This window comes from Heterocephalus glaber, unplaced genomic scaffold, assembly GCF_053883595.1.
Source record: "Heterocephalus glaber isolate CG9 unplaced genomic scaffold, H.glaber_assembly_v1.0 deba00001546, whole genome shotgun sequence".
Classification (NCBI taxonomy): Eukaryota; Metazoa; Chordata; class Mammalia; order Rodentia; family Bathyergidae; genus Heterocephalus; species Heterocephalus glaber.
The window spans coordinates 1,021,209-1,037,593 of record NW_028258339.1 but is presented as its reverse complement, the minus strand read 5'-3'; positions in this window follow the sequence as shown (position 1 = coordinate 1,037,593).

The following is a 16,385-nucleotide window of genomic DNA, read 5'->3' as shown; positions in this document are numbered from 1 at the left end:
ATACACCATATTACTTGATGAGATGGATAGGTAATTCAAATCAATTCATAAATTCATAGCTAACTCAAACAATATCACTATAGTTATAAAAAAGCTTATTAAAATCTTTTAAAGAAAAAGATATGAAAATATATATCATGGAAAGTAGACAAGAACATAAGGCAATTTTACAAAGATTAACAAAGTATGTAGATGGAAAACAGGTTTCAAAGTTCTAATAACTTTAAAAAGAAAACAGGGATTTCTGGAAAGATGACAGAGCAGTAAACAGCAGCAAATAAGCTTCTATGAGATTTAAAATCCAGACACTGAAATGTAACAACTTGGGGAAGAAAAGAAGGAAGGAAGTGGATCCCTGGGACCCTGGAAGGCTCTGAAGGGAGAATTGGAGCTCACAGGGAAAGTGAAGAAATAAATGCAGAAAAAAAGAAGGTAGAAAACTGCACTTTCTTCCTGACTCCAGGCTCACAGTATGAGATAGGTTTAAATCTAGAGAAACACAGAGAGGGCAGGTGATTCCAGAGGCCTCCATGGAGAAATGAACCAGTGGAATGGAGAAGTGAATGCTGTGAGCTACAAGAGTTGATGAGTGACTTCTGTCTAAGCATCCCCTGGAGAAGATGCTTGACCAGATGCTATTTTAGGTAGGGGCCAACTGAACACAGGTCCCAACCCCTCAACCAGCTAGGATCAGCCTGAACTTCTGTGGAGCTGAAAGCATCAGAATCGGCATCTGGCCCTATTCCTACTTCAGGCTTGTTGGGATTATCCAGAACCCCACTCTAATCCTATTGCAGAATTGCTGGGATCATCCAGCATGGATCTTGGCTCTGTCCACTTCCTTTGTCTACCAGTGACAGCAGAGACATGGCCTGAATTGGACACCACAAAATTATAGACCCCAGAAGATAACCACAGGCTTGAAATCACAGAGGAATATCTTTTTACCCCCTTTGGGTTTGTATTTTTTCTCCTTTCTTGATTGTTTGTTTTTTTAATGAGTGTGAACATTGTTCTTAGATTTTTTGTTTTGTTTAGTCCTTGTTTTTGTTTTTTCCTTCTTTCTCTCCCTTCTGTTTTCTTCACCAGTTTCCCAAAGCTTAGATAATCATCCTTTATCCTTCAGCCTTGCTTCTAATCTCTTTCTCTTCATTTATTTCTCTATTTTTTCCTCTTATATCTTTTAAAATTTCTTTCCTGAAAGTAAAATTGCTCTATTGAGGGGATATTTACTATGTATAATTTTCTGACTTGTTTTAGATTTTGTTATATAACTATAAAACTTGTACCTATGGTTAAAGGTGGCAAATTAACAGTTACCACAGTTTGTCATTTTATAAACTGTACTTGATGCTATTGTTAATACTGATTATATGTCACCAAGGGGACATAGTTGATGTGATCAGTTGTTATTCCTTGTATACCAATGCTGAGATATTCTAGGGGTCATAAACAATACCATAGCCCAGTACCAAAGAACTGGGTACTAGGCCAAATAGGTAGCAACATATCATCATTAATAAATTGAAGAGCCAGGACTTTGGAACAGACTCAAAAGCCAAAACCATCTATACCCAGAAGACATCTCTGAAAAGTAGTCATTTCCTAAGGAGGTCTCAATACTAGTAATAAAGCTAGTACTATCCGCAGTTTACAAGCATCAATGCTGAAAACAAATTTTAAAAAATAGAAAATGAGAAGACATGCAACCACAGACCTCCAACTCGCCTAAGGCAAATCCAGGGGTCATTGAAGTGGATGAAATCAAACACTGAGATTCCATCTCACTCTAGAAAGAATGACTATCATAAAGAAATCAACCAATAACAAATGCTAGTGAAGCTGTGTGGAAAAAGTAACCCTTCTCCACTGTTGGTGGGAGTGTAGACTGGAGCAACCACTATGGAAATTAGTATGGAGATTCCTCAAGAAACTAAAACTAGAGATTCCACTTGACCCAGCTATTTCCCTTCTTGCTATCTTCCAGAAAAAATTAAAAGCATCATAACACACAGCAATATATGCACACCCATGTTTATAGCAGCACAATTTGTAACAGCTAAATCTTGGAAACAGCCCAGATGCCCATCAAAAAATGAATGGATAAAGAAAATGTGATTTTTATATACAAGGGAGTACTACTCTCCCATAAAGAAGGATAAACTTGAGTCATTTTTAGGTAAATGGAAGCACTTTGAGACCATAATTTTAAGTGAAATAAATCAGACACATATGTTTAAATATTTCATTGTTTCTCTTGTGTGAAAAACTGAAAGAATAAATAAGGACCAAAATAGACAGACATTGGGAAGTAGGAAGAAAATGTTAAAATGGGAAGGCAAACAAGGGAGGGTGGAGGGGGAAGGGAAGTGAAAAGTAAAAAAATAATAGAAGGAAAAAATGGAAACAAAGCTTTTGTAACTAAGAAGGGGGAAGAAAGGCTGAAGGGAGGGGAGGGGAATGGGGAATAAAAGAAGAATCAAGATATATTATGGACAGGTACAAATTCTCTATGATGAATGTGATGATTATGTATATCAAAAGTGTAACAAAATGAATTTGTAAAAAGTGCTAAAGAAAAGAAAACAATAATGGTATTATAATAATAGACAATTAGATCAAGAGAAAAGAAGACACTTTGGAAGCTGATTCATCAGATCTGGGAAAGTGTAATTAAGAAACATGACATTTTAACTCAGTGGGGAAAAGTTTGAATATTTCCATTTAATGGTGTTGGAAGAATATTATATGATTGTTTCTCACATTATCTATAAAAATAAATAAAAGATGGCTAAATATCTAAGTGTAAGATCAAACCTATAAACATTTTAAAAAATACATATGGGGAAATACAAAAAGATTTCATAAAGACAAAATAATTATAAATGACAAGACTGATTGATTTGACAACATGAACATTTTAAAAATATCACAAGTAGAGAAAATAGTCAAGACACAAATTGGAAAAACATACTGTAGGTGTATATAAATGTCAAATATTTCAGTACCACTCAGAACACTTGGAAAGCTCAGGGTTTAATCTCCAGTGTGAAGAAGGAGAATGGGGAGGGAGAAGAAGGAGAGGGAGGAGAAGAGGTATAGGAAGAAAAAGAACAGAATGGGAGGAGGAAGGGGTGAGAGGAAGGGGAGGGGGAGTAGAAGGGGAGAAGAATATCAAAGATAAATATATAGGACATGTTGATAGGTAGATAGATGGATAGATATATCTATATCTATATCTACATCATCTATCCATTTAGTGAATCCAATAAAACAAATAATAAAGATAGTATGTTTTGGGATAAATGCAGAATACTTTTGGTGTCATTAGTTATAATTACAAGTAAGTATTATACAAAAGCAATAAGTTGCAGTATTTCACACATCATATTGGCAAAATAAGAAAAAAAGATTGACAACATCAAGTCTGTGTAAGAGTTGAGAACGTTAGATCTGGACAAGAAGAAATGTCTTATTATTTCATATGGTAATGTGCTGTACTATTGTTTTGCTTTAAAAAATTTACTGTGTATACTTGAAGTTTACCATGTGATGTTATAGGATGCTTAGAGGTAATAAAATTACTACTATATTACAGTGAAGGATATTAACATATATACTAACTCACACAGTTACTGTTTGTGGCAAGAACAGCTAAATTTTACTTGAGAAAAATTCCTAATACAATACAATTTTATTAACTTTGGTCTTCATATTGACCAGAGACCCTTGCAGTTAGGTTCCAGTACCCTACCCAGTATACAACACAGTCCTGAGAAATAAGCACACTAAGAGACAGAAATAGGAGAGAGAAAGTGGGGTCCTAGGATAACCAATGCTAGTGCAACTGACAAAGGTGCTGGCCAGTCCCAGGCACTGACTTTTATTGGTATTCAATTGGGGTAAAGACAAGCTACATGTAGTTTTTATGGAAATTAATGTAAACAAGGCTCATAAAGGACAAGACAAAGCATTCTTGAATTAGGAACAGAATAGACAAAATATATGATTGTAATTAGAACATTGTCCTTCTAGTCAGAAGGTTTTAGTTGTAGGAACAGAATTTGGGTGCAAGTCACTCTGACCTTGGCACTTAGGCTTCGGCCAGACTCACTTCTCAAAACAAGCCAATTGTGGGGTTAACTCTTTACAGCCTGATTTGGGCATAATCAATATCGTGGTCCTCTGCATCTCCCCCTTCTCTGTTTGAAAATGGCAGGTGCATCAGGTCTGGTGATCTTTGCAGGTCCCAACGTCGTCATAGGCGAGGGGAGTCACTCAGATGCAGTTTTCCATGGCTTTTAGCAGGGGTGTCACATCATGCTGCTTGCAGCGAATTCATCATCTCAGTCCATGGTCGTACATTCTTGGATGATGGCTACAACATCTTTTTATTTTCTGTTGAAAAATAAGCCTACCCTGGCCCTTATGCTATTAAATGTATTGATCCACTTACCTATTAGTTAGGACATACTTTGACAACACTAAGTCTTGGACATGTCAATAGATCTATCTTTGTATATATTTACTTTCCATAAGTGGATCTAAAAAATTTAAAATGAAAGTAACAAGATCTAATTGAGCTTGTGGAGGTAGCTGTACTCCCCTTTTTTGTTTATGTAATTGTGGTTTTAGGGAAAGGTGAGTACACGCAACAATGGCTTGTCCCCGTAAGTTATCCAATGTACCTATGTCACAAGGACTTATAATGTGTCTAACTGACTTAGCTGTCTATAATAATTTTTTCTATAAAGAATATCTCCAGGGCTGGAGATTTAGCCCAGTGGTTCCACCGCTTGCCTAGCAAGCCAAAGGACCTGAGTTCAATCCCTGGTACAAAAAACAAAGACAGCAAAAAAGAGTATCTCCAACTGCAGTTAGGGGAGAAAGGGCATAGTTTCAATCCAAGTGCTTCGAGCTGAGAAAGTTTGATGTAGGGAAGACCACAGTTAGGGGCCAGGGAGCTAATTTAATAGGCCTTAAATAAAAATCATGTTGTAATTTAGCAATTATAAACTCTCTTTATAAAGTTAATATGGTGGATTTTGGTAAAAAAAAATCTAGGACATTTGTTGTTGATATTATCTATATGATGATCACGAAGTTTGGCAGTCTATAGGCAAGAATAAACAAACTTTTTAAGAAATTAGAGCATATTTAATCAATGTATAAGTACTAAAATAAAAAAGCAGGTTGGGAAAAGAACCATGTTTAGAAACTGTTTTTAAAGGACTAAAATAGTAATTGTAACCTGTTGGCTTTTAGACCCTTTTACTAATGGAAGTTATCTATAAATTTGATATTTTGTTATAATTTTGCTTTAATTTTAGCTGTAAAAAGATTAAAAATTTAATAATTAAAAAAACAATTTTAGCTAAAATTTTTTTAAACTCTTGTTGAGGTCTATACATTTTACCAGTTTTTTTCTAATGACCCATAACAGGGGTGAGTCACCAATGTAGTTGGAAACTGCCACAAGGGGTCAGCAATTACGGTCCCTTCTTACATACAGCTTTATTACTATGGTCTTGACTTTATATATCTTTGGGATACACTTTTCTACTGAGTGTTCAAGATCAAGTTAAGGTGAGACCTATATTAATAAGAATTAACTTCTTGCTATCTATCAAGGTCAGTTAAGTCTCCTCAGGCATTACTTTGAACCCCGTATAAAGCTTTTCAGCTCCTGTCAGTGTCAGCCAACAGGATGTGTCACAACCTTGCTTGACCCTGTTGTTTTCTGGGAAAGCATGGGAGATTTTTCCCTACAAGTGACACTAATTTGGCACATTATTGATTCTTATCTTTTCGGTGTCCAACAATCTCCCTGCTTAGGAGGTTGGGGGACTTAACCAAAGTTGTAGGATCTTGTAGAAAAGGTTCTCTCATGTCCTGGGTTGTTTGTTGACCTTGGAGAGCCAGGGCCAAAATATTGGCTGTCTCTTAGCCCAGTTACCTTTCTAGTTTTGGTCTCTAAACTTTACTTGTTGAACACCCAGAAGAGAAGATCAATAACATTAGCATTGCAATGGGAGTAGTAAATTTAATTATTATAATTTTATGTGGATATCAAGCACTTTGAAATATAAAATATAGTTAGAAGACTATTATTTTTAATTAATCATGGTTGTTCTAGTAATTGAATTCCTATAAAATCCTAGCAGAAAGAAGCTTCAAATTAAGAGCCACACATAATATTTTAGCATGACAATCATGATGACATTATCTTTGTAACACTTAAATCTCCACCTTAGTATAAAATAGCCATTGTTAAAGGTGCTCATCCCTCCACAAGAACACAAAAAAGTCTTACTCAAATTGTTATCTTTCGATAGGATGTCATCTAAAGAAAATATATCAGCATATAAATGTACCTGCTATCATAAGTAGCTGGAGCATATGAGAAAGGCAGATACCTAAATGAAAAGGAAGTTATTACCATAAACAATATATTAGAAAACCTGTTCAGTCAGAAAGCATGAATACATTTAGTATACCAGAAAATTAATAATAAGTATCACAATTATATGAAACCTTATGCTCTTTAGTTTGGTACAAAAACATCTGTTTATTTTTTTATTTTTATTTTTATTTATTTATTTTTTGGTACCGGGGATCGAACTCAGGTCTTTGTGCTTGCGCAGCAGGTGGCGAAACCACTGAGCTAAATCTCTGGCCTCAAAAGCATCTTTTTAATAAAACCTTGTTGTTATTCCCACAAAAAATTTAATCTTTTGAAGATGACCAGTGTAAACATATCACAATAACATATTTAGAACTTAACCCTTTGATGATAACCAATGTAAACAAGTTATAATAACATATTTAAGTAGTATTGATTGAGGTAGGTCTCATAAGGCTATGAAAACTATTAGGGTCAGTCTGTTGTAAGACTATGGAAACTGTTGAGGTCCTCCTAGTGAGCAAAGACTGTAAAATATTTCCATGCAGCTACTCCTTTATTCACCAAGGGGAGTCCCATTTAGCAGCATCCTCAAATCTAAGGGTCTCTATTTAATTACCTTGACAGAGCTCTTTTAATAACCTATAAAAACCAGATTGCAACATTTAATACATTATTTGCAACCAATTAAAGTTTCAGAGTGATTATATTTAGACAACAATATGCATTACATCATTTTGATGTGCTAGCAACCTGGGGGAAAAAAGAAATGCATGCTTTTAACTTTAATAACTTTTACCTATAAGCCAATTTAAATTTTAGGCAAACATCTTTTTAAAAAAATTTTTAAAGGAAAAAAATTGTTAAGCTCAAACAAAATAGTGTATGATTGGACAGACAAATGGACAAACAAACAAACATAAGACAATTTATAAATCTAGAGTGCACTCAAATACATTTAGCCTAATTGAATTATAATATCCTTTTGTAATTTTTAGGTTCATAACTGTAAATAAGACTAGTCAAAACTTTTTGTAAGTCAATTAACAGAGATCTCTTGTAGAATTACAATCAGAATGAAAGCTCTTTATGCCTGTAAATATAAAACTTTTATAACAAACTTGAAACCAACAAGCAAACATACGTATTTCCTTGATATATCACTTCTGCACACCTTCTCGACATACATAGTCCTTCTGGTCTTGCATATCTCTCTTTATCCTTCTAACAAGACAAACGTAGGGCCAGGAATCTAGCTCAGTGGCAATGCACCTGCCTTACAAGCTCAAGGTCCTGAGTTTGATCCCTGGTAACAACAACAACAAAAAAGACATACAAAATCCTTTCATATCGAAAGTATATCTCTTTTACTTATAGCTTTCTTATATTTTTCCTCTGTCTCACTTACTATAAACCTTCTATAACAAACTTGTCTTCATCTGTTAAAATTTTAAAGCATCCCTTTTTTTTCCTGTTCTCATATTGTTACATTTAAAAAAAAAATTTTTTTTTTGGTACCAGGGATCGAACTCGGGTCCTTGTGCTTGCGCAGCAGGCAGTGAAACCACTGAGCTAAATCCCCGGCCCAACATTTTAAAATTTGACTGGCTGAAAAAAAAAATTTGACTGGCTGCCAATAAAACATTAGTAACCTTGAGTTCTTCATCAATGTACAGAAAAGAGCAAGTTAACCCTATAATTACAATTCAAGAATTTGCAATGCACAAAAAATGTTTTAAGCACATCAATTAAACATCAACTCAAATTGAAACAAAAATACATTTATCAATTAGCTAAAATTTGTAATTTGATTTCTCTTGTAAAATCTCTTTATGTCTGATACAGTTCTCACCAGCGGCTGATTGCCTCAGAGCAGAAGCCTGAGTGGCTCCCAGGCTCCGTTGTATGGGCTGCAAAACAGAAGGTACAAGGCTCCAAGTTGTCAAGGTCTTGGTTAAAGTCTCAAGGGAGATAACTTTTCTTCTTTCTTGAGCTGTCTGGATGTTATTTTTGACACACTCCCTAAGTTCCATATCTAAAGGTCTTGTTGTGAAAAAACAACAATTATATTTAACTGTCTTTTGCAGCATTTATTTCAACTCTGTAGGCTAGCTTGGGATGAAAGTAATTTTGTATATTTAATTATTTCTTGCAGTATTTATTTCAACTCTGTGGGCCAGCTTGGGCTGAAAGGGATTACCCTGTGTTTTAGTCTCAGCTGACTACCTTAACTATCTTTTTGCATCTAAACCATCACCTCTTTTTCTGGGTTTTGTGCCTCCTGTTTGGACATCCTTATCAGTTTGATGCAAGGGACACTACATAGTTAATTTTTTTCTTTTTATTTTTACTCCTGTTTATTCTGAGTAGCCTCACTGAGCAGGTGATAGCTCATTGTTCAAGCCCCCATAATGGGTGCCAATTACCGGAGACCCCTGCAGTTAGGTTCCAGTACCCTGCCCAGTGTATAAAGCAGTCCTGAGAAATAAATACACTAAGAGACAGAACTAGAAGAGAGAAAGCACGGTGTCAGGATGGGCAATGCCAGTACAACCAACAAAGGCCCTGGCCAGTCCCAGGCACTGACTTTTATTTGATGCAAAGGCAAGCTACATGTAGTTTTTATGGAAATTAATGTAAACAAGGCTCATAAAGGACAAGACAAAGCATTCTTGAATTAGGAACAGAATAGATAAAATACATGGTTGTAATTAGAACATTGTCCTTCTAGTCAAAAGGCTTTAGTTGTGGGAATGGAATGTGGGTGTAAGTCACTCTGACCTTGGCACCTAGGTTTCAGCCAGACTCACTTCTCAAAACAAGTCAATTGTGGGGTTAACTTTTTATAGCCTGCTTTGGGCATGGTCAATATTACAGTCCTCTGCAATATTGTATACTACATCTCTAGACTGTTTGTCCTGCATATCTCCTATTTTTTATCCTTTGACCCACTCCTTATTTTCTCTGACCTCACCCATGAAAACCACTCTCTGTGTCTGTGTATTTCAGCTCTTTAAAACAATATTCTGCATATAAGAGAGATCATGAAATATTTTTTTCTTTGTCTATTTTATTTTATTCTTCAAAATATTCTCCAAGTCCACCCATGATGTAGCAAATGGCAGGATTTCCTTCTTTTATATGAGTGATTAACATTCTATCATGTATGTGAGTGTGTGCATGTGTGTGTCATTTCTTTATTCATTCATTTGGATTGTTTCCATATCTTGGGCACTGTGAATAATTTTACAATGAACATGAAGAGGTGTGCAAATGTCTTTATGAGGTGGTTATTTCATTCCTTTTAGGTATGTACCTAGAGGAAGTGTTACCAAGTCATATGCTAATTCTACTTCTAATTTCTTTAGGAAACTTCATAATGCTTTTCATAATGACTGCACCAATTTACATTCCTAACAACAGGGTTTACTTTTCTCTATATCTAGGCTAACATTTTTTATCTCTTATTTCTTTAATAATAGCTATTCTTACAAGTGTGACGTGGTATCTTATATTTGAGGACAATATATCAATACTATTAAGTTTTAAATAACTTTTGACCCAGTAATTACATTATTCCTACATAACGTAGAGAAAAACCTTCAAAAACATGAAAAAGAGTCACATATAAGACTATTCTCTGTAGCACTGTCTAAAAAATAGAAATTTTAAAATATTCTAAGTCTATCCACTGGAGAATAATAGCAGTTGTCTAAAGATGGCATTTCTTCTTTCATATTTATTAGTACATGTTTTCAGTACATAATGATCACATTCATGATGGGGCATTTGTACATGTACATAACACATTTTAATTCTTTCTTTATTGTCCCTTTTCTCCCCCATCCCTCCATCCCTTCTTCCCCTTCCCATTTACAGAGGCTCTATTTTCATTTTTTCCCTTCAATTCTTTTTTTCATTTAAATCCCGTTTCCCTTCTTTGCCTCTCTCCCCTCATCTCTTGTTTCCCTTCACATTTGCACATGTTCTTTCTACTTCCTAGAAGTGGAATATCTGGGTCAAATGGGACCTCTAATTTTAGTTTTTTGAGGAATCTCCATAATACTTTCCATGGTGGTTGTACCAATTTACATTCCCACCAACAATGGAGAAGGGTTTCTTTTTCCACACAGCTTCATCAGCATTTGTTATTGGTTAATTTCATGATGACAGCCATTCTCTCTGGCATAAGATGGAATCTCAATGTTGTTTTAATTTGCACTTCTCCAGGAGTTGATGTTGAGCATTTTTTTCATGTACTTATTGGCCATTTGTACTTCTTCATCTGAGAAGTGTCTGTTTATCATAAGCTATCACTTTAACAGGTCTCGGTGTTTTATTTAGTGGTATAATGAAAGCTTTCATTCCTGAAGGATCTGAACCCTTGATCATCATATCCCTTTTAGTTCAGGATTCTAGTTTGTTTATTCACTTATAATGGCAAGAGTCGACTATAAAGATTTAAGCTGATCACCTAGGTTTCACATATCTTTCTCACTTTCCTCATTGTGTTGTAGCACTCCTTTCTCCCAATCAGAGTTAATTACCCTGTCAATATGATGACTCCTGTTCTACCTGCTGCCCACCCTGAGTACAAGAAGCTCAAAATTCTGAGAGAAGGTTGTGGGAGACCTATAATTTATAGTTCAATGGGAGACAAAATGTCCCATAGAGTTGTAGGAGTTAATAAATTTAGTGAAACTTGAAGGAGGACAATTGAGCTTCCTAGGGTGTTTCCTTTGATTTTATGTTTCAGTTGTGGACATTTTGCTCTAGTCTCCTCTGAGAATGGCTGTCTCTGGATTGCATGGTCTGTGAAATAAGCAGTAGATCTCATGACCACTCTGGTATCTCCTTTCCTATAAAATGGGCCTCCTGCACAGACATTATTCCATGAGAAATCCAATGCCAGTGAATCATAAGTTCCTAGGTAGGGGAATAAGTACCTATCCTATAAGGATGAACCACTGGCCTTTCCAGGATGAAAAAGGCTAAAAATTTCAACTTATCACCAAATGGCCAGTTGGCCCCTTCAAGGAATAGTGTAATACTGGATATTCAGGTTTGGTCCTTGTTGATGACAAGGTGAACATCCATAGGCTGCAGTAAATAAATTGGCCTTGGGTAAGTGGGAGACCATATTGTTGGTACCATAAAAGCCTCTGTTTCTGCCACCATGATCATTTCATTCATATGTCCATTGCTAGTTTTGCAATGGCCAGTGCAAATGTAGCTAATGTCAACTGGCTGGATCATTTTTACCTACTTCATTTTCAGATCATCTTCCATGATGTATACTTTCTGATGGTGTTAATACATGATACAAACATCTTATCTTTTTTTACCCATTCTAATGTGTCAAACCACATGTTTATAACTGAGACTTCCTTGTCTCTGATTTTCCAATAATTTTCTTCCAAAGCCAGACACCTAGGATACTGGCCATTCTCTGGAATCTGTATAGATTTTCATTTTAGGCTACTTTTTTTCCACACAAAGTGGATAGTCAAATTCACTACTTGCAGCTCTGAATATTGGTAAGATTTTTCCCTGTCTACTTTCTATTATGGCCCTCCTAAATATAACTGTAATGCAGCTGCAATGCGCTTCTGGCTTGCATCTACATTCTGTGTTGGGCCATGCATTAACCAAGCTTTTGCTTTTTCAAACATTTCATCTGGTCATTTGGGATTCCCCACACAGCTATTGGTGCTATCTGGAGCCCATGAACAGATGCAAATTTGGTGGGTGTCACAGAAGTCTGAGCTACCTGCTATTCAACTTATTCATACCATATATTCCTGTTTGGGGTCTATCCTTGATGTACAGTATATATCTGTCTTCTGATGAGCTTCTTCATTGTCCACTTGAGTTTATGACTTTGATCATCTGAGAAAACCTATCTCACAGTGCAAACATATGTTCACCTTGTGTCCCATATTCATGCATCTTGCTTCTCTCGGTCATATCAAAAGTTACTTATTTCCCTGGTACAAAACAATGTTGCTTATTACAGACTGAATAATCCTCTGTTTATAAATTGCATGACTTGCTTTTGATTCTCCAATTAGAGCCTTGTATAAGCACCATACTTCCTTCAATCCCAGTCATTGACACATCCAGACTCCATGGTAAGTTGGGAATTATGGGCCAAGCAACAGGGCAAACTGTACAATTATGTGGTCTTAATAAAATTCCTTTTCCTGCTCCACCCAAACTAGGCATCTTTTCTTATTCCTAGATGTGAGAACTGATGTAGCATTTCTAACTGTGGTTTGTATTGCCTTCAAAACTCACAGTGGCCTACAAATCACTGTCCTGCCTTCCTTGCAGTGAGGAAAACTAAGATAAAATACTCATACTATATGCTTTTAACTTTGGGGGTGGTCTCCTGACATGCCCCTTGCAACTGGACCCCTAAAAACTTAACTGAAGTGATTAGTCCTTGATTCTTTATATCATTTATTTTCCATCCTCTGGCCCACATGTGTTTTATCAAGGTCTCTAGCACACTAGTCATCTATTGCTCATTCTATTCGATCAGTATGAAGTTGTTAATGAAGTACATCGCTGTGATGTTCTGTGTAATCTCCAAGTGTCCCAAATTTCTTCAGACTATATTAGCATAGAAGCAAAGAGAGTTAACATAGCCTCAAGGCAAGACTGTAAAAGAATATTATCCATTACATGTGAATTTTTATCCTCTTTTTGAAATGGAATACAGAAAAAATTATTCTCCAAATCAAACAATGTCTGCATATCATGTGCCTGAGGCCTTATTAATCTGCCCCAATAATCATACCAAGCTCCATGGTTCAAACATCCATTCCACAACTCCTGTTGAAATTTAATTGCCATTGTGATTGTATTAAATGTTTGGCCCTATGAGAAGTGATTAAGTCATGGGGGCCTCCACTCACATGAATGAATTAATGTCATTATTGTGGGAGTAGTTAGTTATCACTAAATTTGGGTCTTGATAAAGAAAGCAGTTCTGTCCCCCTATTGCCTCCTTGTTTCCTTTTATCTTCCTCACATGCTACCTCACCATGTGAAAGCCCTCAGATTCATGCCAGATTCTGATATTTGACTTCCCAGTTTCCAGAACTATGAGGAATAAAATTATTGTTTTATCAATTATCCAGCCTGTATTATTCTGTTATATGGCTAGAAAACAGATTAACACACCACATTTTGCACAGAATCTGTGATCAGAATCTACACAGACTTACCACTGGCTAAATTTGTGCTAATTAAATGCATTCTACAGGAATCGTCCAATTCATGCAGGGCACAGACTGGAGAATTAAACAGAGGTGTGATAAAGATCACCACCTTGCATATTTTAGGTCTTTAATGGTAGCAATATTTCTCTTGTTACTGGTCATTGAAGAATATGTGGGGTTTTTTTACATTTACTATCTTAGACAGCAGCAGAGGGTGAGGCTTGAGACATTTCCACTTAACTATCTGCATTATTCTAACTTATTCCACACATCAGGAACACAATGTGGGGTTATCAGGTGCAAATTATGTGGATTTCAAACATGAACTCAGTCAGGAAATGACCACTGGGTGGGTCTGTATTCATACAGAACAGGCTGGAAGCTAGACTTTGGTTAGGATTCAATTTGTTATCTATTTCTTATGAACTCTTGCTCTAACAAGTAGGTCATATTTACATTTTAAGTCTCTGAGTATCAATCAACTATAACACCATATCAAATATTCCTCAAAATATCTATTTTCCTAGCCCCTCATAAATAGCCATTGATTGCTTGGCGGAAGGAATGTGAGAATCATTGTAGTATATACTTGCCATTGTTTGCAGGGTCCTTTGTCTTATGGAGTAATTGGTCACTGGGTTTCAGAATGGGGAACTGATCAAAGAATCATAACTTTATTGATCATACTCAGCCTTTGTTCTTTTTTTCAGATATGGATGCTAAGCCGCATCCTTGTTGGCTTCTGTTTATTTTGTGCCCAGTAATATTATCTGTTAGCCATATTTACAATTCCCTGAGGACTGAGGCCTGAACAACCCTTGTGACCTTGTTGATTCTTATGGTAATTTGGCCTCTTTATCTATAGTAATTAAGTGCTGTGACTTGACTCTTACTTCAGTTAGCCAACAAAACCATGAATATTAATAAGCCGAGCTTTGTGATCATTTCTCCCACCATCATCCCTGGCTTACAGAGAACTACTCTCAAATTTCTTAGTGATTCATGTCCCTTTTTTATCTGTGCATTTCTGATGGCCTTGGTGAATAGGGGGTCCCCTGGGCCCTCCCAAGAAATCCAATTCTCATGTGTCTTCCAATTTTACATGATGTATCCATCCCACTTCCTTAAGCTTCTTCTTATCTTTTTTATTTTTTAATAGTAGCATCTCTTCTCTAGAAAGCTCTGGAGCTCCAGGAAATACTAATATGTAGCCAGAATTGAAAAAGCATTAACAATAAGAAATAGAGAGAAAAAGGTAAGACTCCCTTCAGAGAGATAACTGTTTCCAAGTTTGGGCTAGAATGGCTCCAAGAACTAACATGACTTATATTTCAAATAACCTGCCCCTATGGAATCTTCATTTTTCTTTTTCTTTACCAGTTCAAATGATCTCACACTTTAAGACTCACTGAAATGTCATACCTCCTTAAACTTCTTTATTGTTTTACATTCTATCTTTCTAAAGCAACTCAAGCATTTTATTTCACTAAACTTTGGCCATTTCCCCTCCAGGCTTCATAGAATCAGCCAGGAATGAATTTGCCACATTCTCTAGGCCCTTGCTGGAGTGCTTAATCCCTATCTTGCCAAAGTGTCCCCAAGTTCAAGAATTCTTGTTCAGCTAGCCTTATGTTCTGATCCATTTAATCAAGCACTATCAAAATACACTCCTAGGGATAATCCTCTGATTTCTTCCAGAACACGCCAGATTGTCCTTGTAATTTGTAACATCTACAGTATCTTTCACCCTATATCAGCACAAATTATTCTCATTTACATTATGCAGAGATTAACCCTGATTTTCATCCTGGCATCCAAGAAAAAAAGGAAGAATAGCTTCTAGTGGTAACTTGTTGCCTTTCAGTGGTAAACATTCTGCAAGATCTTTCAGAAAGTGTAAGATCTAGCCCTTACTAGAGAAGGATGAGCCACTTAGGTATGTCTAGGAGATCCAAAGGCATGACAGAGCCAACATCTTCAGCAACACTAATCCAGATGACCCCCATCAGAGGGATACTTCTGCAATTTCTTATTATTATAAATTAATTACAATAATACAAATATAGGGTATGCTGTGATAATTCGATACATGTGTAGAGTGTGTAATGATAAAATCAAGGTAGTTAACATTTCCATCTCCTTAAACATCTTTCACATTTTGATTAACACATAATTATACCTATTTATGAGGTAAAGTGTGATATTTCAATACATATGTATAATGTGTACTGATCAAGGTAACTAGTGTTTCCAACTCCTTATCATTACTTTGGGTTTAGAGCTTTTGAAATCCTCTCTTCTAGTAATTCACAGAATATAAATAGGTTCTTGTGCACTATAGTCACCCTACTGTGCTATAGAACACTAGAACTTATTATTCAACCTTTCTCTATCCTCTTTTCTTCCACCCTTCCTCTGGTAATCACTATTTTGCATTCAGATCAACTTTTTAAAACATTCACATATGAGAGAGAATAATGGGTGTTCATCTTTCTGTGTCTGACTTATTTTACTTAACAGAGTTTTCAAAATCTCAGTCCTGTGTTAGATTAGCATTCAAACATCTATAAAGCGCTATAACTTTCACTCTTATATCTTCAGACTGCCTTCCAACACATCTTGTCTTCTATACAGGAGACAAGGATCCCTTAATATGCTACAATGAGGCTTTCTAGTGTTCACATTTACTATTCATTGCTTGCTTCCAGCACCTAGTCTCTCATATTTCTTATGCAGGCATCAGTATTACTTAGCAG